Source organism: Psammomys obesus, unplaced genomic scaffold, assembly GCF_907164565.1.
Source record: "Psammomys obesus unplaced genomic scaffold, mPsaObe1.curated_primary_1811, whole genome shotgun sequence".
Taxonomy (NCBI): Eukaryota; Metazoa; Chordata; class Mammalia; order Rodentia; family Muridae; genus Psammomys; species Psammomys obesus.
The window spans coordinates 29421057-29446252 of NW_026596051.1; positions in this window are offsets into that span (position 1 = coordinate 29421057).

Genomic DNA, 25196 nt, shown 5'->3' on the forward strand with positions numbered 1-25196 from the left:
TTTGTGTGTGCATGTATTATTGTACACCAACGCATTCAGTGGTCTGTAAGCCAGAAAAAAGTTGTTGGATTCATTTGGAGTTGAATTATGGATGATTGTAAGCCTCCATGTGAGTGCTGGGAGTTGAACCTTGTTCTTCTGCAAGAACAAGTGCTCTTAACCACAACCTCATCTCTCTAGCCTCAAAAAAAAAAAAAAAAGATTTTCTTATTTTCATTTTATAGAAGAAAAAGAAAACTCATGGGTATTATATAAATTAGTCTACAGAGTTTAGGATTTTAATTATTACTTAAACATACTCCCCACGTAGCACTCACAAAGTGATTAACATTTTTAAAGCTTCATGATTTTTATAAATATTTATTGGCAAATGGATGGGACTAGAATAGATCCATCTTGAGTGAGGTGACCTAGAAGCAGAAAGACACACATGGTATATACTCACTCATAAGTGGTTATTTGACATATAATATAGGATAATCATATTAAAATCTATACTCATATTGAAGCTAAACAACAAGGAAGCCTCTAGGAAAGATGTTCAATCCTCATACAGAAGGGCAAATATGATAAACATCGGAAACAGGCCAAGACAGGGAAGAGGAGAGGAGCCTAACACAGAGGGCCTCTGAAAAACTACTGGTCAAGGTATTGAAGCACAAGCTGAGACTTATAGCTAAACTTTGGGAAGAGGGGGTGGAATTTTAAGACGGGGAGATAGAAAGACCTGGAGGGGACAGAAGATCCAAAAGGAGACTAACAGAGCCAAAAACCAAACAAACAAATAATACTGGGCCCTGGGGCCCTACATAGACTGATACCCCAACCAAGGACCACGCAAGGAGACAACTTAGAACCCCTGCACAGAAGTAGCCCATAGATTCAGTCTCTAAGTGGGTTCCCTAGTAAAGGGAGCAGGGGATGTCTCTGACATGAACTCAATGGCTGGCTCCTTGATCACCTTTCCTTGTGGGGCGGGGGGGGGGGGGGGGAAGCCTTACCAGGCTACAGAGGAAGACAATGCAAACAATCCTGATGAGACCTGATAGGCTAGGGTCAGATGGAAGGAGAGCACGACCTTTCCTATCAGTGGCCTGGGAAAGGAGCATGGGAGGAGAAGAGGAGGGAGAGCTGGACTGGGAGGGGATGAGGGAGAGGACTACAGCTGGGATACAAAGTAAATAAATTGTAATAAATAAAAATATATTAAAAAAGACTAGCCATGGTTATGGTGTCTCTTCACAGCAATAGAACCCTAAGCCTCTTTCCAACCAGTTTGATATATCAGAAAGCAAGATCCTGTATGTTATGAGTTCTTGAGACATGAGGTGAAGACAGAAACTGCAGGACATAGTCTAACAACTGGGACCATCATTTTTTTTTTCTTTTTTCTTTGTTTTCAGTACAGTGAAATGCATCACAGTTAAATTGCTTTTGGCCAAAATAAATTTATAACGTTTCATTTTAATTTTTCATTCTTTTGCTTTTTCTACTATAGTATACTAGATATTGTGAGTGGATTTGCTGTGGGTAGGGGTGGAAACAGGAGGGATCAGGTCAGAGGTTGGACAGACAAAGGGAAAGAGTATAGCAGAGATTACTGGAATTGGGGCCATTTGCTGGGGGTGATGCAGAAAACTAGTGCAGTGGAAACTCCCTGGAATCCAAGAGAATGAGCCCACTGAATCCTCCTAGTAATGGGGATAGAGAGCCTGACTTGCCATCTTCTATAACAAAGCAAGGATCCTCTTAGCAGGAATGGAACATCAACCCAGCCACAAACCCTTCAGCCTACAATCTGTCCTTCCTGCAAGACATGATGGGTGAGGCAACAGAGGTACAGAGCTTGTGGGAGTGGCCAAGCAGTAACTGGTCCAACTTGAGGTCTACACCACCAGAGCCCTTGCCTGACACTGCCTGGATGGTCAGAAACAACAAAAAATGATTACAAAATAGTAAGTCAGTGGATTATTCCATTTTTTATTATATGTGTATCTCTGCATCTGTGTCGGTAAGAGACTATATGAGTGCAAGTGCCACAAAGCCTAGAAGACGGTATTGGCTTATGTGAATTTGGAGTTATAGACAGTTACAAGCTGGCCCATGTGGATGTTAGGAACCGAATTTGGCTCCTCTGGAAGAGCAATATATGCTCTTAACCACTGGGCTACCTCTCCAGCCCCAGTTAGAAAGATTTACAAAAGGAAGGAAGGAAGGAAGGAAGGAAGGAAGGAAGGAAGGAAGGAAGGAAGGAAGGAAGGAAGGAAGGAAAGAAGACTTGGCTGATTATTTCACTGCAAAAATGACTTTATAAAAATGAACAGTCTTAGAGACTTTTTCATGTAAAAGGCCCATTTAAACACGCTGATGTATTGTTCTCTGAAATTGTGATAGATGAACTATAGCTATATGATGTATCATGTAGCAGTGTTTACTACTCTAGAGATAACAGGACATGGAAGGACGGAGGCAATAATTGTGGTAGACTAACGGCTTCCCTCATTCAGTAGCCAACTTTATTCAGAGCATTAGGCAATTTATACACTGAGGGCTAAAAAGTATCACACAAGTAAAGTGAACGATCGAAAGTACAAGCCACATGTGGCAAAAATATGTTTTCCCATAGAGTCATATAAACAAATAATATTGAGTAGTAATGAACATTTTGAAGTAAACTCATTCCTATCTGCTACACTTAAGAGGGGCAGGAGAACACCCTTCAGCAACCGCTCTGTGTTTTGAGGAAACTGAGGTCACAGGACTCTTGTTCCGTTTTCTTCGAGTTTTCTCACAAGCATTTAGAATTCTCCTAGCATGACTCCTTTCTTAGACCATGTTCCAACAAAGCACTATATGTTTCTGTTGTAGGTAAGATACATCTTACCAGTGCCACAAAATCTGACTTAGCTGTATGACTTTTTTTCTCAATAAAATGTTACTATACGTGACATAAATTTACACATGTAGTCATGGTTTGTCGTGTGTGTGTGTGTGTGTGTGTGTGTGTGTGTGTGTGTGTCTGTGTGTGTGTTTATCCTAAGAACACCTAAACAGTAAGCACGTACTCTACATCTGAGTTATTGCCATCAACTTTTCTTCTGGGACTTCTTTTTATTTTTTAATGGGCTATGGTCATTGTTTTAGATTAAAACATTTAGTATAATCCCTTTCTCTATAGATGAACCAAAGTAATAACTGTTACTTCCTTTTAAAAATATCTATGGTTTTTGATTTTTTTCAAGATAGAGGATCACTAAATTGTCTTGGATGGTTTTGGACTGGTCTGTAGTGTAGGGTTGGATTTGAACTCGTGAATCCGTTTCAGCTTTCCGAGCAACAAGAGTCCTTGCTTATCTTGTCTTCTTCAGTGTTCAGTGGCTTGCTTTCGATATAACATGAAATGAGTGATTATTAATTTTTAAAAAATGAGTATAAAAACTGGGTATATAGGGAGGTAGGGATAGATCTTGGAGGAGTGAGGGACTGAGAAATTTTTGATAAAAAATTAAAATGTGATGTTCTTCAAGAATTAATAAAAAGATTACTTTTAAAAATAGAAAATAAATTAGATAACAGATTTGAACTCAGCCCACAATCCAAAGTCAACACAAATTGACTCCAAACCAGGGCAGATGCTGACCAACAGAGTCTAAATGCTTGAGATGGTTAAATTGAAAAAAACAAAACAAAACAAAACAAAACAAAACAATGCAATTACCAAGTGTTAGTCATGGTAACTAAGTAGCATGTAATCCTATGTTTGAAAATAAAACATAGCCCGTCTGTTCCTTTACGAAAATGAGTAAACTCTTTTGAGAAGAGAATCCTTTTAGGATTTGGGCAATTTGTTGTTACAGCTTCCCAAACTAGACTTAGGTATCAGAGGTGCTGACTCAGAATGTGTTTTCACAATTAATTTAGCATTTCACGTTGTTTCGGTTAATTTAGGTAACTTTAACATTCCATGTCTGCAACCTTTTCTCATTTCAGTCTTCAATGTCTTTATGGGTTGAGTAATTTAACTCTATAGTTCAATTCAATGTACCTCATCATTAGGTAAAATTTTATTGACTAAATTGCTTTTGTTTATAGAAAAATTCCTCTTAGGTCAATAATACTACATAGTGTTATGCCAATAATACTATTATAAACAAATACAAAAGGTGTCATATGTGTTTGTATTCTAACACAGCTATTTGATGTTGTTGAAACTTAAATTCTCAATTGTAATGAGAGAATTCAAGTACTTATCATGTTAGCATTTAATTATGAGGTAGGTCAACATATTTATTAGCACATACAAAACAGCCATGCACATAAGGAAATATAAATAAATCTCTTTTTAAAATGTTGATGCTAATCAATATGCTGGAATTATTCTATCACAGTTAAAGTGATATCAATATTATTGATGCTTTAAAAAATACTCTAAGGTCTGGAAATGGCTCAACGTATAAAGTGTTTGTTGTACGAGGATGAGGAGCAGAATCAAATCCCCTGTAACACTATATTTTTCTACAGGGATATGGGAGGTGGAGCCAGAAGAACCCACAGGACTTTGTGGACACAAATAGAAATATAGGATTGTGATTATGAGACACGGATACATCTATGTCTGGAATAAAATGGACTGTCATGACCAGTTCAAATCTTTCTTAAGAAAAACCCCACTGGACAGACAGTAGCAGCCTCGTAGGCTAAATGCCATTTAACCAAATGCCAAACAGAAAGCTGGTGAAGATGTAATTGAATGAGGGGGGGGGCATGTTCTGTTTCCAGCAAGCACCAGGACTTGTCATCTTCTGCTACATGGTTCTGGTTTTAGAGTCAAGAAGAGAAGAAAGGGGTTATGGAACCTCCCTCTGCAAATAAGAGAAGCCACTCAGGCCAGGCTTCCATCAGGGGTATCCTGCATGGAGCCTTAGAGAAGGCATTGAGTGAACCTAGATTGTGTTGGAGACCTTAGGATTCTGGAGATAACCAGAGTCATGGGATACATGCCAAGGAGCGCTGCTGACAGGGAGTGGAATCAGCCCATGAGAAAGAAGTGCATGGCAGTCAACAAAGTTGAAAGGAGTTGGAGGTCTGAAGAGTGCTTTGACATCAGACATGGAGATGAAGAGTTTAGTTTGCCCAGCTGGTTTTAGGTCTTGCTTTGGCCCAGTATTTTCCCCCCTATGCTCTCTTTCCTCCCCTTTGGAAAGGTAATGTATATCCTGTGCCCCCGTATGTTGGATGTATATAATCTGCCTTGTAATTTTGATTTTACAGGGGATTTACAACTAAGAGATTGCATGAGTCTCATAAGAGACTTTGAACTTCGGATTTTCAAGCAAGTTTGAGACTGTTATGGGGACTTCTGGAGTTGGATAACTGCATTTTGCATTATGATATGATTACAAGCTTCTGGGGGCTACAGAGTGGAATGCGGTGTTTGAAAGAAAATGGCCTCCATAGGCTTACAGAAAATGACACTGTTAGGAATTATGGTGTGGCTTCGTTGGAGGAATGCAACATGGGAGTGGGAGGAGATGGGTCTTTGAGATCTCAGACGCTCAAGCTAGGCTTAGTGGCTCAGTTCTGTTCCTGTTGCCTGAAGATCCAGATGTAGAACTCTCAGTTCCTTCTGTAGTACCATGTCTGCCTGAATCCATCCCTTCCTAAACTTCTGAAACTATAAGCCAGCCCCAATTAAATGTTTTCCTTTATAAGAGGTTCCATGGTCGTTGGTGTCTCTTCACAGCAATAAAAAAATCTAAGACTGTTCTCATCCTCCATACTTTCCTAATACAGAGCATAGTATATTTAAATTAATAAGCATATGTTTCCTTAATGCTTACTTTCTACAAATGAAATTTCTTCTAGAGTAATTGAGTGTGTCATATTAATTTTATCATAACACTATAGAATTTTGTAGCAGTGAGTTTGCTGCATGAGTCAATGTGTGTGCGTGTATGTATAATGTGTGTGTCATGTTTGTGTGTGTGTACAGTGTGTTTGTGTGTGTGGGTTTGTGTGTATATTACCTAATAAAGAATAACATTTAGAACGTTTAGTATGGTTTAGTATGATATCGTATAGAGTTATTTAAAATTAGTTTAATGTAAAACATAAAAGACAAGATTCTAGAACTGGATATTTAGGCTTCATACTCGTTTTTCTTTTATGTGCTAGTTGTATTATCTTAGGCATGGTATTTAATCTCTGAGTATCCCAGTTTTCTATCTCAGTTTAATAATATCAACCTTATACTATTTTATAGGCATTCCATAGAGAAACAATATAATATAATGCATAATATATAATGTCAAATTTAATTTTTATTTACTTAATAATTTATTGGTGACTAAACCATGAGTTACACCCATATTGGAGAAATAAAGGTGAGACTAAAGATGTTAGGGGGTGTTGAGCAAATACTGTTGCTCAATAGTATTTGGTTAAGGCTCTTCTGACACAAATACTGTTCCCATGATTATAACATCTATCCTTCTAAGTTATGTCTTTTCTAAAAAAGTACTTTGAGATGAAATAAAATCAAACAAAACAGTGGGAATAGTAAGATGTCAGGGGATAGTTACAAATAGTGGTTCCAGCAGATCTAGCTACTGGTTAATTATTATCATGGATTTGAATGAATAACTTTTTTCTCCATCTGTGAAGTAGGATTTGATTTTCACTGTTCTTTAAGAGTATGATGTACAGAATCTTAGTAAAACCATCACTTTCTTCTGCCAATTTATCTGTTTTTTTTTTAAATACTTTATTTCCTTTTGAAACAAAGTCTCACTACAAGACTATCCAGGAATTTGGTATGAAGACCAAGTTGACCCAGAAGTCACAAAGATCCACCTATTTCTGCTTCCTGAAAACAGGGATTTAAGGTCAGTGCCACCACCTCCAGCTAGATTTTAATCCTGTCACTCACCAATTACTAAGACCCCAAACAGTCTGAAATTACATAGCCCAATTCTTTTAAGCATATACCATTTTTTGTTTATACAGGAACTTGTTAGACAGTGCCTTCTTATACTTAAAGTCCAGAAGCCACAGTGGTGAGAGATTCAAATTAAAAGTCTCACCCATCACTGCTCTTTTACAATGGCACTGGAGAAAGCGATTAGTTCTCTGCCTTTAGGCACCCATGCTGAATTGATAATAATTATTTAATAATTATTATGCCTAGTAAGAAACAAAAAGAAAATATAGCATAAAAATGTTCAACACACAGAAAAATGGACTAGATTGAGTTAAAGTTGCTCAGGGCTCCAGTAATGCATGTTCTGTTTATTATGAAACTATCAAGTGTCAATAGTGAATATGATCTAGAATCCACCAATCTCAAAATGGAACATGGGCTATTCATGTGTCCTCAAAGTTTCACAGTTCATTCATGCCTCATGCTTAGCATCACTGCTAAGAATCCAACTGAAATATAATACTTGCTATAACATTACAGACTCCTCTATAAGTAGACCTGTGTATTTAGGGAAATACAATGTATTTTGGATTTCGCTTTCACTCACTCTCTGATGTCCCATATCCAGTCCTGCCTTGAATTCTTTACTCTCCTGCCTCTGGATCACATGTCCTAGACCAAGACACCAAAAGGATCTTTTTCATAGTTTTAATTGATTTTTTATTTTTAATAATTTCATATATGAATACGATATTTTTCTATTTCTCTATTTTTCTATTCCTCCCTTTTCACCCCATCAATTTTCACTGATATTCATTACCCCTTCTTCTTTAATTATTGTTGTCTCAACACAAACATACACACAGACACAGACATACATGCACATGCACATGCACACACTCAACCTACTGAATCCAGATACATGTATGTAGAACTGACCACTTCAGATTGGACAACCGATCAAGAAACTCATCTCTGGAGAAATAAACATGCTTCTTTTTCTCGCAGTAGTAATTGGTTGCTTTATTCAGGGTTGGGACACTGTAAAATTTCTTGAATGGATCGACAGTTGGCCAAAGTGCAGAAAATAAGTGACTATGAAGTGCCAGCCCAAGTAATGGGTTTAAAATTCAGCCCCCGATACCTAACACCCTAGGAAAAAAACACAGAAATGTGTTGTGAGAAATGAAAGAGTGTAAAATTTAGATTACCAGGGTGTTTGATGTTAGACCTTCTTATAGTCATGCCCAGAAAACTGTCCCCATTTAGTCTCAACAACATGGTTACCTAAACAAGACCTAATTAATGACCACACCAGATTTTCTTTCTTTAGCAAGAAAATATTTGTTGTCACCCTAATTCCAGGAGGAAATTCAAAGTTCTAAGTACCATATTGCTATATTAACAAATTAACACTGCTATCATGAACACAAATTAGTTTTTATTTCAAGTGTAGCAACTACAAAACTAAAGTCAAGGGTTATTCTATTATTTTCTAAGAATGTCATAATAAATACCATAAATTCAGTGACTTAAATTATGGCAATTTATTTCTTCATATTATTGAAATCTAGAAGTTCAACATGAAGATACTGTAAGGGAGCTGGAGAGAAGGCTCCACGGGTAAAGTGCTTGCCAAAAAAGTGTGAGGACATGAGTTTAGATGGCAAGAATCCTTGTAAAAGCAGATGCTGTAACATGTCCATGGGGAATCCCAGAACTCCTATGGAGAGAGGGAAGGTGGAGACAAGGATATCATCCAGATGCCCATGGGCCTGCTACAATAAAGTATATAGCAGAATGAAATAAATAAATAAAGGGAGTCCCTGTCTCAAACCAGGCGGGTGATAAGGTCTGACATATGAGGTTGTTCTCTTACTTCCACACATACACTAGAGAATGAATATTCTCTCAATCACACATATGAATGTTCTCCAATGTGCACACACACACACACACACACACACACACACACACATGCACACATACACACACACACATGCTGTAACATGGAAGCAAATAACTACACTCCTAAAACCTATGGTTTGACATAATGACATGGGTATTGTTGTCTTTAGTTTTTATCACTTTTCTTAGTATGGTCAAATAAATGTTTGAATGAAATTATCTTTATGGAACCTAACACTATGCACAAAGAATATACAGCAATACATTTAAACAGGCAAAAATATGCAAAAAAAATAATCAGAGGTCTTAGTTTTTCTAAGACTTTCAACTTTTAGAGGACATCTATGGTACTCTCCCATCCTGTTTCCTCTCTTCAATTGCTTCAGGTGTCTATTCCTTTTGCCCTTCTAAATGAGAACGAAACATCCTCCCTAGGGTCCTTCCTGTTATTTAGCTTCTTTAGGTCTGTGGATTTTAGTATGGTTATTCAGGATAATATGGCTAATATCCACTTATAAGTGAGTATATACCATATGTGTCCTTCTGTTTCTTGGTTACATCACTCAGGATGATCTTTTCTAGTTCCCCCATTTGCCTTCAAATTTCATGATTTCCTTGTTGTTAGCTGAGTAGTATTCTATTGTGTAAATATACCACAATTTCTGTATCCATTCCTCATTTGAGGGACATCTGGGTTGTTTCCAGATTCTGGCTATTATGAATAAAACTGTTATATACATAGTTGAGCAAATATCCTTGTTTTATGGTAGACATCTTTCAGATATATGCCCAGGAGTGGTATAGCTGGGTCTTGAGTTAGGGGTATTCCCAGTTTTCTGAGAGAGCACCAGATTGATTTCCAAAGTGTTTCCACAACTTTGCACTCTCACCAGCCATGGAGGAGGGTTCCTCTTTCTCCACAACATCTCCAGCATGTGCTGTCACATGAGGTTTTGATCTCCACCATTCTGATGGAATCTCAGAGCTGGTTTGATTTACATTTTCTTGATGACTTAGCTACTGAGCATTTCTTTAAATGTTTCTCTGTCATTTTATATTCCTCTGTTGAGAATTCTCTGTTTAGTTTTATACCCTAATCTTTGGGTTACTTGCTTTGTTGGTGTTTAATTTCTTAAGTTTGTCTATGAGTCTCAGGATCTCATGATGCATGCTGCAGAGATTGAGGATGTTCAGTTTTGAGAACAGTCACAGAGGCAGATTCTCCCCTTTCCCCAGTGAGTTTCAGCCCCAAGCTTTATGAAAGAAAGGCTGCTGTGTCATCTTCCTCTGTGGCCTGGCCAGGCTGTATTTCCTCGGGGGGGGGGGGGCGATAAAAAAAGCCTGCCACTGAGTTCCTGTCCCCTTCAATCTTTCTATCTCCCAAAGTTTGGCTATGAGTCTCAGTATCTCCTTGCATACCCTGGTGGGTAGAGTATTTCAGAGGTCCTCTGTGGAAGGCTCCTGTTCTGTTGCTTGTCTTCTCCAATTTCAGATGTCTATCCTCTTTGCCCCTCTTAGCGAGGTTTCAGCCTCTTCCCTAGGGTCCTTCTGGTTGTTTGGCTTTTTTAAGACTATAGATTTTAGTATGTTTATCCTTTATTATATGGCTAATATCCACTTATACATGAGTATACACCATATGTGTCTTAGTTTCTGGGAGACCTCACTCAGGATGATCTTTTCTAGTTCCCACCATTTGCCTGCAAATTTCATGATTTTTTTTTGTTTTTAATTGCTGAGTAGTATTCCATTGTGTAAATGTTCCACAATTTCTGTATCCATTCCTCAGTTGAGGGGCATCTAGGTTGTTTTCAGATTCTGGCTATTAACAGCAAAGTTGCTATGAACATGTCTGAGCAAATATCTTTGTTGTATAGTTAAGAATATTTCTTCCAGTATTTCCAGCAGAGGAAGCTTGTCTTTCTGTTGTTGGAAATGTATGGACTGTATTATATGATGAATTTTTCTAAATGCGTCACAAATATGCATTTTTAAAAAGACTTTATTTGTTTGCATACAGTATTTCTTTGATATGTATGTGATTTTGTATATTCCTACAGTAGATGCTATTGTTTATATTAGGTTAGTAGAATCTTAATGACTTTATTTTAATTATCTCCTTAAAGATTATACCTACATAGATACTCACACAAGCATTTCATCCAATGAATCCACGAAAATTCAATTAAGACCAAATCATATGGTAATGCTGAAATGACCTTGAGGTCCTCAAAAAATATTGCAAGACAAAGCTGTTAGCAGAAAGGAGACAAAGGGCAGACAAAGACAGGAAATAGAGGACAAGTGATAAGGGCAAAGGAACATGGGAGTCTGGAAAGGGATATTTGCCCTGAGGGACAAAGTGCTGCCTTTGGATAAAGAGTAGACAGACTTGGCCCATTTGAAAAAATAAAATAAAATAAAATAAAATAAAATAAAATAAAATAAAATAAAATAAAATAAAATAAAATAAAATAAAATAAAATAGGGAAAGGGGACAACCCCACCCCATCAAAGTACCCATGTTAGAATAGGGTGTTTAATTTTTATTGGGCATGATAATTACAGTAACCAGAGTGCTTTTGATTGCTGTACTTCAACACTGTAATAGCTGTATCATCCTAGTCAGCCTCAGAAGGAGGAAGTAGCTGGGATTGGACCTTTGTGGGTAACTTTAAGAACGCAATCTAATGTGTTTTTATTTGTTTGTTTGTTTCGTTTTTTTGTTTTTTGGTGTTTTTTTTTTTTTCACCAAAGAGGGAATGGAGCAAAAGGGTAAAAGAAAAATCCTGTTGGAGAGATGTTTGCCATGCTCCTGCCTACAAGAGGCCTTCAAATGCAAGTACAACAAAAATACTACGTGGAGATTTAACACCGTATATTAAGCATCTGATCCTTTTACTACTTTACAATCATTTAATAAATATCCATTATACACCAAATGAAGCATATTAACTTGTGAAATACAGTGAATTAACTTGTGAAAAAAATCAAATAAAGTGACATATAAAACGAAAATCTGAGATTTAAGTAGAGAGGGATGGAGTAGTAGGACAGAGGATGAAAAATGCTAAAGGAAAAGTACCAAAGTAGGATAGGGAAGAAAAATATTAAAGGTGTTTGAAAAGCTATATGGAAAAGACCCCGTGCCCTGATGTCTTGGTTCTGTTGCTCTCCTTGTGGAGCTCCTGTCCTCTCCAGGTCCCACTTCTTTCATAAGATTCCTTGCACTCTGCCCAAAGTTTGGTTAGGAATCTCAGTATCTGATTTGATACACTACTGGATAGAGTCTTTCAGCACTCTGTGGTAGGCTCCTGTCTTGTTCCCTGGTTTTTCCTTCTTCCAATGTCCATCTGTTTGTCTTTCTGAGTGAGGACTGATCATCTTACTCAGGGACCTCCTTCATGCTTAGCTTCTTTCAGTGTACAGATTTTAGTATATTTATCCTAGATTATAGGTCTAGTATACACTTATAACTGAGTATATACCATGTGTGTCTTTCTGCTTCTGGTTAATGGTAAAACTCTACTCCTAAATACACTACATTGGATGTGGCAAAATCAAATTGGTTCAGCCAAGGAAACTTTCTTCTTTCTGGCTACCATTCATAGTATTGAAAGTTGTCATCCATAGTCTAACCCACTTGTGAAACCTTGGAACTACAATAATGACAGTCATTGTCAAAATATGTCTATAAATGCAAAAATGGTTTTAATGCTCTGGAAGTGCCCAATCATTTTCTGATTGAATTAAAGTCATTCCTCTTAGGAACAAACCTCTATACTCATATCTTCTGAGATCGTATCACAAGTTCCTTGTGGAATACATGGTAGTTAACATAGATAATAGAAATGCAGAGAATTAGTGTCAATAAAATGCTTAGCCAAAAAGGGGACATCAGCATATAAAAGGCTCAGGTAGAGGAGGTGGCAGAGAGGTAGTAATGGCCAAAGTTTGGTGAGGACTGAAGGAAAACCCTGTCTTCAGAACTTGACAAGTTTAGTGCACTAATGAACTTATAGCAGCTGCTGTCACCTGCATAATACTGATACAAGATCAAGCCAGTCAGCGTTTTAGCAAAGATGATTAAGAGGTCTATAACCCCAATGATTAACAGAGCAACTATGGACAACTGATGATTTCTCAAGGAAAGTGTGTAGCCTCCTTGCAGGTTAACTACATTCTAGTGGATGATCCCAGACCCAGGAGATAGTACAAGCTGAACTCAAAGAGTTATAAATAAAAATAGAAAATTAAAAAGAAGACATGAAGTGGCAGCAGAAAGGAGGTAAGGAGTCTTGAAGGAGTCAGGTACATGAGTGAGGAGTGAATATGGTCAAAAACTACTGTATGGAACTTTTAAAGAATTAGCAAAATGTTACATGTAAAAATAAATAAAATAAAATTCTGAGGAGCAGTGTAAAGAAGCAAGAATGACTTCCAAACAGGCCAAATTTGCATGCTGCTGGATCTTCTTTAGCTGCCTCCCACCTCGGCCATTACACCAAGAAAAACTGAACGGTATACTAAAGGAGATAAAACCAAAGTGGAGGAAGAGCCACACTGAACACCTACAAGTTTGTCTGCTAAACATATCCTCCAAAGCCAGAGCCCCAGTCTCAACTGGTTCCTGGAAATAAGGGAGAGAATTTACCCAAGAAGAAGAAGGGAAGGATTTAAATAATCCCACAGAAAATGGAGATTCCAGAACAGACCAGCCACAGAAAGCTGAAGTTGCTGGAGATGCCAAGAGACGGCTGTGCATATTTGATAACTGTGAATTTCTGGTGACTGTACAGTTTGAAATACTATTTTTATCAAGGTTTATAAAAATGCAGAATTTTGTTTTACTTCTTTTTTCTAAGGCTATGTTGCCAGCACACAGAACACTTTATTGTTTTTGTTTTTATTTTGGGCGGGGGGGATGGAGAGGACTGTGTGTCACTAAGAAAGTGTCTCCCAAGCGAGATTGATGACAGAAACCATCTTTCCCTGATAATTTTGAAAAACTCCTGTTGGCTCCCAGGAGAAATGTCCTGGTGTTGACATAAGTGGTCACTATGGCACAAAAATGCACTGTGGTATAGGAGAAAACTCTAAACTCAGTTTCATATCCTCTTTCCCCTGTGTCCTCCACATGGACTTAACTCCCTGAAAATCAGAGACCTTTTGGAACCTGACCCTCTAAATTCGTTTTTGCCAGTCTACTGAGCAATCAGGACTTTGCAGTGCCGTCATTAAGTGTCTTCTAAAGCGCGTCAGTTCTCTCTATACAAGATCATGGGTCTTCAGGTGGTTAATTCTGCCATTTTCATTTCATTTCTTGAAACTCAGGGTCAGTTTGTGATAAGTTGTGAAACAAAATCCTGAATGTGAAATGTTAGCCCTCACTCTGAACTACTTCCTCCTCTTCAAAGCATTTTCAAAGCATTCTAGGATGAAGACTTCACTGGGTTTTATGGTGGCTTTCTGACTTTGATAGTCTATACAAGAGGAGAGTTCTTGTATACCGTTAATGATTGTCCATGTTCTGCCTGGAATATCTGATTAAGAGATATTTAAGAGAAGTATCTATAATAAATCTGGATAAAGTTGGCTAGGGAAATATAAAAATCTGAGATTTGTACTTTTAAAAATTATCTGCACATTCACCCAGGGATAGTGTCCTTAAATTAGAAAAATAAATAAATAAATTGAGTTCAAAGTGGTTAGGTTTTTTTTTTTTCCTGAAAAATAATAAAAATTATTTTAAATTCATAACTATTAAATTCCAAAACCCATAATTCTCTTATTTCAATTTATTTCTGCAATGCTGACTCTACAGGTATGGACAAGGAGATTTGACTAAAATACAATTATTGGAAAGTTTAAAGAATGAAATGTTTCGAAAGTGGTTGTTCCAGAGATTAGTCATACACTTGGGTGGACATAACACTCAGAACAAGTGTGCTCCTAAGCGATCCTAACCTGTCCAGCAGAGGTGGAAGCTCAGCCAAAGGAACCTGTTGTGAAAAGCAGTAGCCAGAAGCTTACAAGATAAATCCAGAACTTTCAGAGTATCAACGAACTGCAAAACAAAGGGCTGAAAGGGCCAACAAAAATGGAAATCTGCGAGGGCACAGGAAGATCATCCACAAACTGATCTGGGGTTCACTAAAGTGGGTACAAAGAGGGAATGAGAAAGATCAGAACCTCAGCTAGGGGTCAGAATTCAGAAGGCCTGAACTGCAAAACCCTTGTTCTGTGGGAGCTTCCGGGGTGTGGTTCTCAGCAGTTACTCTGAAAATAAAACTCTGGCAGATTCACTGGCTAATCCCCAGAACTATTTACCTTGAACCTCAGGAAATTCTGAGGCTGCCTTTGCAGCAGCCTCTCCTTCTGCAAGTAGGAGGCGGGTGGAGAAGACTGAACGCTGTAAAAGGCGACATGCAGGAATGAGGGCTGAGAGATTGGGAGACCACCTTGGAGATGATCTCAGGGTATGTAAAAATAGTTATAATTGCCAGGCCTTTCACATTTCAACACAGTACCTTTGTCCTTTTTTTTTTTTTTTTTTAATTCAAGCCAATGCAAGTAAAGTTGTCTGTTATTCCAAGCTTCAGTTGTAACTGTGTTCCATCTGCAACGATGTCCAAAAGCCTTTTAATTCTCTGTAAGAGTCTTGGCTGCTTATTGGATTGTTTTTCCTTTAGCTTAAATCTAATAAGATAAGAGAGGCACTAAGAAAGGATTAGTGATCCCTGACCTGTCCTCTACGATGCTTTTACCACTAGTATTATGAATCAACTGAGCTGACTTAAGTAAAATAAACGACAGCTTTTACTTTGTTTAATCTGGCAGCCAGAGAGTCCAAGGTCTTTCTTCATTTTCTTGCCAAAGGTTCTACTGAGTTCATTGCAAATCCTTCCTCCTCTTGAAGGGGACATGGCCTCCTTTTCGTGTTGTCTATCTTGTTCCCCAGATGGATCTGAGACAAAGCGAGGAGGCATGCTCTAGTTCCTTCCCAGCCCGTGTTCTTCAGGGTGCCGCCACAATGTGCACCCCGTTTAACTTAATGCTAATCCCAGAACGCTTCCACCTGTAGCTTAGTTTAAAATCACAGAGAATAGAAATATTCATGTCAATATGTATCTTTTCTGGTGTGTTCTACATAAAGAGCAGAAGAAAACAAAACAAACAATGATTGAACTGTTTTTGTTTTTTGTCGTCATATATTCAAGTGACTGAATAATATTTAGTCTTAGTCTAGAAAGGGAGAGAGTGGTCTCTCTCCTCTCTGTTATCATTGAATATATATATATATATATATATATATATATTTTTTTTTTTTTTTTTTTTTTTTTTTTTTCTTCAGCAAGGTAGAGGCAGGATTGTGAGGATTTCAATGACAGCCAAAGATTCATAGTGAACCTGAGGCCAGTCTGGGCTACATGAAATTCCGTCTCTAAAACAAAAGTAAAGCAAAGCAAAACAAAACAAAACAAAACAAAAAGATCAAATTACAGAAATAATACATATTTTCTAGAGTAGTCAAAAATACAGAAAGAGTCAAGATATTTGTCTTTAAAAAAGTAACATTTTATACTATATTCATATTTAGTGGCTTAAAGATATTCGTTCGTTATTATTTGTGGGCATGTATGTACTTAGACATACATGGTAGAATGTACTTACTAAAAAATATTTTTACAAATGAATGTTCACACTGAAAGCTGTGCATGCGTATATATAGTTCACGATACCAGTCTCATGCATGAATATGATTTCTGCCATGCACAATGACTTTAGTCCTTGAGATTTTTTTTTTTTTTTACTGATACTGCTGATTACAGGTTTATCACTGATAGCTTTATATCAAACCATATTTCATTAAAGATGATTTATCCGTTCTTGCATTTATTAGCAAAACAATCCATCTTGCCATCCAAAGCCTTGTGTTCATCAGTTTGGAATCTTACATAGGCAAAGTGTGCCCTCAGAAGCCTTAAACAGCAGCTTCAAGCTTGTGAGTAAGCTTACTGTCTTTTTCCCCAAGCCTCCTCACAGTGCCTGTGACTATATAACTCACTTGTTGACAAGCTTTCTGACACTTCCGCATAGGACAGGGATTTTCCAACACTAAGTAAATATAACAAAAATAACAAAAAGAGCTCTAGAGACTGCTGTGTGGCGTCCTGTGCTTTTTCAAGGATGTTTTGCCACCGGGAGAATAAGGAATGTCTCTATTGCAAATGCTTCTCTTAACCTGCTTGCATGAAAGAGCAGAAATTACAAGATCACTGTGAATATAAAAGAAAAATTCAGAAGTTGGAGGAAGTCTTGGGCCACTGGGCAGTAAATTCATTTCAGGAGAATAGAAGGATCCTCCGTCTCTGTCATGTGTTACTCATGGGGCTTATGAAGTCTGAGGAGTGAATAAAACTAGCTAGATATTTTGGGAGAAACACCAAATGCAACTACAATATTTCTGTAAAATATCACTGTTATAATTGATTGTAATGTAGGTGAAATAAGTTAGGTTTAGAATGTTAGGCTTTGTATTTCTTCAGTAACATCTTTTGTGAAATGAATGCACCCAATTTGAGTAAATTATTTGGAGGTGTAGCAAATTACCATACTATGATTTAATATTTTGTTTTTCCTGATTCTTTCTATACAGCTAATTCCATGGGAAAGGTCTGAGTTATTTTCTGGCAAATTCTATAGAAAACCTATGTTGTTTACAAAAATGATAACATTGATTTAATAATTTATTCAACAAATGCTTGCTATCCATTTGCATGGTGGTTTGTTTTGTATGCTGGACGCCAAACTGAGTGAGACCCAAACCCTGAGAGATGAAGCAGGATAAGATGTTTGGGATGCCTATCATGTATGAAAACATAACAGAGAGATGCCTTGTAAAGATGACTCTGCGATTTTTCTTTTCATTTTCTCTCTTTTCTTCTTTTCTGTTTCTCCTTTAAAAGAACAGGATGTTGGACATACTGAGAATGAACTAGTATAATGCTTATGAGAAATGAAATAATACAACCACAGTTGGTATCAGGACAAGGCAGAGTGAAATCATAAACACATCTAGGAAATGTCTTGGTCACAGAAGTTCTTGGTTGCAGCTACAGTGTAAAAATGTAAAAGGCGAAAGATATGATCTGAAGAGAAACCAGAGTATGATGATCAATCCTCATTTAGAAAGACAAATGGGATGTGCATTGGATGTATGACAGGAGTCTACCACAGAAGGCATCTGAAAGACTCTACCTAGCAATGTTTCAAAACAGATACTAAGACTCATAACCAAACCTTCGGCAGAAGGGGAGTTAGTATGACGTGAAAAGGATAGGAGCTCCACAAGGACCAAATATATCTGGGCACAAGGGTCTTTTCTGAGACTGATATCACACCAAGAACCATGTATGGATATAACCAGAACCTCTGCTCAGATGAAGCTCGCGGTAGCTCAGTAACCAATTGGTTTTCCATAGTAAGGGGAACAGGGACTATTTCTGACAGGAACTCAATGCCAAGCTCTTTGACACCCACCCCCCCAAGGGAGGAGCCGTCCTGTTAGGACACAGAGAAGGACTTTGCATCCAGTCCTGAAGATACCTGATCAAAAAGGGTCAGATTGAGGAGGTCCTCCCCAATCAGTGGACTTGGAAAGGGGCAGGGAGCAGATGAGGGAGGGAGGGTAGAATTGGGAGGGAATAAGGGAGGGGGATACAGCTGGGATACAGAGTTAATAAAATGTAACTAATAATAAAAAAAACAAAATTTTAAAAAAATGCGATAGTAACCACGGCACTGTTATTTTAAACAATGACACAAAACTTTGGCTTGTTATTTGAGACTTTTGTAAACAAATATGGTAATCAAGCAGTAATCAACAATGATACTATTAAAACCACGTTTCTCAACTTTTTCATGCTGTATTTCCAGTCTGAAACCATTCTTTTTGTGTGTATGCGTTGTATGTGGAAAATTTCTTCATAAGTTTTAGAACCTTACCTCCTTTTCTCTGTAGCATGCTCTCTTTAGTTTAACTTCAAGACTCAATCTACTGCAGTTGTACTGACATTGCCTCTGTAGGCACCTGAAGATTACCTGAAAGTGATTGTGACTGATTTATCTTTAGATGTCTGCATCTAGCTTATGGAATAAAATGGATCAGAAAGCACATCAATGCTCATCAAAAGACTGAATGAGCTATAAGCCTTTCTAAAGAAAGGTTGGACCCCCCTAATCGATACTGTTTTACCTCTTTCTCCTTTCCCCTTAGAAATGCTTTCAACTTGATTATTTACAAATAACCAGTGTATGTTATTAGACATGCCTTCTATAAAAAGTTTAATAAATTCTAAGGAGCAAAGGCCAGGTAAAACTAGTGAAATTCCTACCTCCTAAGTATGACCACAGCTAACACTTTGGGAATGTACATTTATAATTTTTTTTGTGGTACAAAAATGTGTTCTGTCTTGTTTTGCACTGTTGCTAATTAAACTTCCTAAGAAATCAGGTAGTTTATTAGATTTTTCCTTCATGTAAAACAAATATTTTTAAGAAAATTTCATAATATTCTCTCACATGTATTTGCAATAATTTATTTTGTCATTTTTTTTTCTTTCAGAATGTCTATGTCTTTTTGAGTTTGATTTTATTTTATTTTTTGCGTTTTTTAGCCAATAATAAATATTTATTATATCAGATGCAGTTCTTATTCAGGCTTATATATATCAATATTCATGTTGATATAGTTCTATTGATTAAGCCAATTGAAATCTGATGGTACTTTTTTTTAATTAATTTATTTATTTTTATTAATTATAGTTTATTCATTTTGTATCCCAGTGGTAGCCTCCTTTCCTCATCCTCTCCCAATCCCACCCTTTTCTCCCCCCATTCTCCTCCCCAAGTCCACTGATAGGGTAGGTCCTCCTCTCATTCCCTCTGACCCCAACCTATCAGGTCTTATCAGGACTGGCTGCATTGTCTTCCTCTGTGGCCTGACAAAGCTGTTTCCCACTCAGGGGTAGGTGATCAAAGAGCCAGCCACTGAGTTCATGTTAGAGACAGTCCCTGTTCCCATTACTAGGGAACCCATGTAGACACTGGACTGCCATGGGCTACATCTGTGCAGGGTTACCTCCACAAATGCTCCTTTGGTCTGAGTATCAGTCTCAGAAAAGACCCCTTAGTCCAGATGTTTTGGTTTTGCTGCTCTCCTTGTAGAGCTCCTGTCCCCTCCAGGTCTTTCTATCTCCCTGATCTTTGATAAGATTCCCTGCACTCTGCCCAAAGTTTGGTTAAGAGTCTCAGCATCTGCTTCGATACCCTGCTGGGTAGAGTCTTTCAGAGACCCTCTGTGATAGGCTCCTGTCCTATTCCCTGTTTTCTCCCTCTTCTCCCTTTCTGCCTCTCTGAGTGAGGACTGATCAGCTTATTCAGATCCTCCTTCTTGTTTAGCTTCTTTAGGTGTACAGATTTTAGTAAGTTTTTCTAATATTAAATGTCTAATACCCTCTGATAAATAACTATATACCATGTGTGTCTTTCTGCTTCTGGGACACCTCAGTCAGAATGATATTTTCTAGGTCCTACCATTTGTCTGAAAATTTCATGATTTTCTTGTTTTTAATTTTTGACTACTATTCCATTGTGTAAATATACCACAATTTCTGTCCATTCCAGCTTCTGGCTATCACAAACAAAGCTGCTACAAACCTGGTTCAATAACTATCCTTGTATACTTGAGCATATTTTGGATATATGCCAAGGACTAATATAGCTGGATCTTGAGGTAGCACTATCCCTAATTGTCTGAGAAAGCACCAGATTGATTTCCAAAATGGTTGTTTAAGTTTGCATTATCAACAGCAATGGAGGAGGGTTCCCCTTTCTCCACAACCTCTCCAGCATTTTTGATCTCAGCCATTCTGATGGGTGTAAGGTGAAATCTCAGGGTCGTTTTGATTTGCATTTCCCTGATGACTAAGAATGTTGAACATTTCTTTAAGTGTTTCTCTACCATTTGATATTCCTCTCTTGAGAATTCTTTGATGGTACTTTTGTATCACTTGCTACAGTATTGTCTTTACATCTTTTATGTCTACCTTTAATCTCTTTCCCACCCTACATCCCACTCTTTCAAGATAAGGGATACAAAGATTTCTGTGTCATGTGTCTTATACACAGTTATGGATGGACTGATTGGTTGATTTTTTTTCCTTTTAACTTATTATTATTATTTATTACAATTTATTCACTATGTATCTCTGCTGTAGCTTCATCCCTCATCTCCTCCCAATCCCACCCTCCCTTCTTCTTTCCCCCTATATGCGCCCCCTAGATCAATGATAGGGGTGGTCCTCCTCCCCTACAATCTGACCCTAGCCTATCAGGTCTCATCTGGGCTGTCTGGATCTTCTTTGTCTGTGGTGTCATAATCAATAATATGAGGTGGAGCCCTCCCAATTATATCTTTTGTTGCTTATATGACAAAATTTTTAATAAGGATTATGCACAAATTACATTTTTAGATAAAAGGAGTGTCGGGGTTGAAATTTTTCAGCTCAGATTTTCCACATTGGGAAGAAAAGGCAATAAAAAATGTGCACTGCCATCAGCATGACTTTGCGAGATGAGTTTTCTAAAACAGTTGTAAATTTCTACCATTTAAAGAACTAACAAGTAGTTTGAGAGCTGAAATATTTCAATATTGCATATCATTATTTTTTCTTTTTATTTTTTTGTTTTGTGTTTCATACACCATCTTACTTGTAGTCTTGACTGACATGGATTTCACTTGTGTGTAACAATAAAAAAAGTTTACGTATTTTACCATTTGCATATAAATTATTAATTTTGGAGTTAATATATCATTATCACTGGGCATGTATTATATATCAGTCATGAATGTTACCCAATTTACTTACTTGTTATGACTTGTATTTGTGAAGAACAAGCTCATGCTGTCTTCTATACATATTACCCTTATGTGCACTCTAATGATGAAGCGTTGGCTACCAGTCACAAAATAGAGCCAAACACTGGCAGTGAGAAGAGCAAGCTGAATCTTTCTTTGTGTTCAACAGAAATGTGAATACCTTTACAAAATTACTTATATTAGTTTTTAATTATTGAGGTAGATTATATTTTTCTAATAAAAGCATAATTATCCTCTCATCTTACAAATTTGTGCTAATTATTAACATATATTTCATAAAATATTGTATACCTCCAATTTAATGGAGTATGTGTTTTTTTTTTCACCCACTTCATAAATTTGAAAAAGTCTCCATACCTGTGTGATTTCTTACGATTTTATGTTTATCTTAATCTCATAAGGGAGATCTCAGTTGGCTAATATTTGCCCACATAGCAACAAAAGTGCTTGTTGTTATTTATTTTAATGATGGTTCTTTGGGGTGTGTTGACTTTGAGGTTGATTGATCAAATATTCATACGCCTTAGAAATCTGCATATGACGCCTCTCTGCGAAGTTGACGATATGCAGGTTAGAATTTTACTATATCCTCAGGGATGGCACGCCACGTCTCAGTGCAGTATTTATACTCTGATACAGAAAGTAATTGCTCATTAGCGCCCCTAGCTGTCTTCTTAGTTGAAGACTGCGAATGCTTTGTCAAAATGTTCCTCTTTTAATTTGGATGACATGATACTTTTGGAAGATTTCTTGAATATCCCTAAATAATATACATAAATTTATACAATCCTTTTATTGACTAGCTTCATAAAAACTGTTTCAGATTCCACTTTTTTTACAATCTCACTATAGCTGTTCACAATGACTTAATAATAGTTACAGAATGATGAGTGGCATTGTATGAAATTAAATACACCATTATCTCTCTCTCTTTCTCTCTCTATATATATATCTGATAAGGTAGAATATTAGCATTATATAAAACATTGTAAGTATACAAATATGCATATATGTGAGTACGAATATGAATGTTTATGGAAGCAATACATGGGGTATATATAAAAATATAAGAATTATTAAATCTTAAGCATGGGTATACTTGTTCTGTACTAATATAACTGAAAATCTTTTGACTGGTGGTAATAATCCAACCTAAATAGTGCCTGCCTGAAGAGCCATCAATTCTCCTGCCAGTAATAAACTTATCTCTTCCCTCATTTGCTCTGTTTTGATCCATTAATGGATTTGTAATTATTCATTGCATATGATTTTAGTTATTTTTATATCTTAATGCAATTTAGTTATTGAAAATAATTTTAACAGCATTTGGAACACAATATGAAAGATTGTATTGACTCAGTGACATCTTGTCTTTATGCTTCAGAAACAATAAAGACTACTGAGCAATTATTAGAATTGTTCTTTTCAAATTATAAAATAAAAAATGGTGGTGTACCCAACAAGTTTTAATTAGCAATTTGTCTGGGAAAAATATGATAGAGAATCTTTGCTTTGGTACTAATTTGCCTTAAAAGGGATGTTTTACATTTAAATTTCCATTAATATTTATGATGTTTAGTTGATAACATGACAAAATTAGGTCTCCCAATCTGTTCCACTATAAATTATAAACTCCATATAGCAGTGCAGGGTTTGATATGTTCTCTGTACAGGCAAATGATTGCATTACCGATTACTGAATTGTGTCCCATGATTCCCAACATCTTAAAGAGCTAAGCAAAATGGACTCTTCGGAAACCCATCTAAGTTGTAACGTGTGTGTGGGAGTGAAATCGTCCAAAGAGAGTATCAAGTGTCCTGGAACTGAAGTGACAGGCAGTTTAGAGTCTTCAACCTGGGGTCCCCAAGCAGAGCAACAAGAGCTCTTAACTGATCAGCTATCACTCCAGCCCCAGTTTAAAAATATTTAAGAGTGTGTACATCTGAAAACCTTGTTGCACATGTACATATGTCAAGTTTTACTCCAACATCTGTTTTACCTAGTGACAGAAAACGAAATGGAGAGGTTAGTGTTGCGATTTTAGGATCTTTTTTTTTTTTTTTTGTAATGAGTGTCTGGTAAGAATAATCACTTAAATGAGTAATAAAATAAATCATTGCTTCTTTACTACTTGTGCTGCTTTTGTTGGTTTTATCACTTTAAATCTACCACCATTTTCTCTTTTTTTTTATTAAAAAAACTTTTTATTCATTCTTTGTGAATTTCACATCATGCACTCCAATCCCACTCATATCCCCATCTCTTCACATCTTTGGCCTGCAACCTCCCCCTTAAAAGGAAAGAAAAGTAGAGACAAGCAAAGATAATCCATCTGGTGTCACAGCTACTTGCTGTGGTGTGTTACACTGTCACACAGCATACCTTCTATTCAAACAGCTTTACTTGCAAATCTTCGTTTCAGTGGGATATTGATCTGGCTTTAAAGTACTTTAAAATATATTTATTTTTTATTAATTACAGCTTATTCACTTTATATCCCAACTGTAGCCCCCTCCCTTGTCCCCTCCCTCCCTCTGTCTTCTCCACCCATGCCCTTCCCCCAGCCCAGGTCCGTTTTTAACAAGGTTTTGATAACCTTAAGAGGTTGCTTTGCTCCTGGATGGTGAAAAGTTCATTGCACTAAGCCAAGAACTTCTAGACCCCGTGTTACCTAAATGAGGATCTCTTCTGTGCATATATGACCCTAACATTTTTCCTTATCATTTTCCATTAAATACAGGTTTGCATGGCCTTTCTGAGTTTCAGCACCCAGTGAACAAAAGAGTAACAAAACAATCCTGCATTTCTCTTCGAATGCTGTTTGTTTTCTTGACGACTAACACAATTTTCACCTTTTGTGTTTCACTTGAGTTTAATTTCAATTCATAAATGCTTCACAAATGAAGTGTATCAGGAGATGCTCTTCTATTATAAATGTAGGTGTCAGATGGAATCATTAGGAGCCATGCCAACCACTTCGATTAGTACCTTGTAGTGACCTCTCTTCGGGGAACTGGACACACTCATTTACAGTGTTCAGTAAAAGAAGAAAAGCGTGTACTTTTCTTAAGGTGTATGTCTCAACCTTGGGACAAACAGCTGAGGTGTCTATTTCACAGGTCAAAATGGACTTGACTGCCAGGTTCTCCCAGCATCCCTCAGTTCCTACCTGTTACAATGTATGGCCGGCATACACCGCCTCCTATCTTAAACTTCCCCAGGGCAAGGGCTGGGCTACCATTCCCCCAGCTACCCTTCCTTATACAATACAGCTATTTAGGTTATGTGGACCTTTTGGTATAAACTTTACTCCTTCACCAGTCTTGGCCCAGGCCTGCCCTCTTGGTTAGTGAATCCTCCCCACTGCCCTCTCTACCATCTCCTCATATGGCTCAGTTCTGGCCATGTTCACTCTGGACTCACCT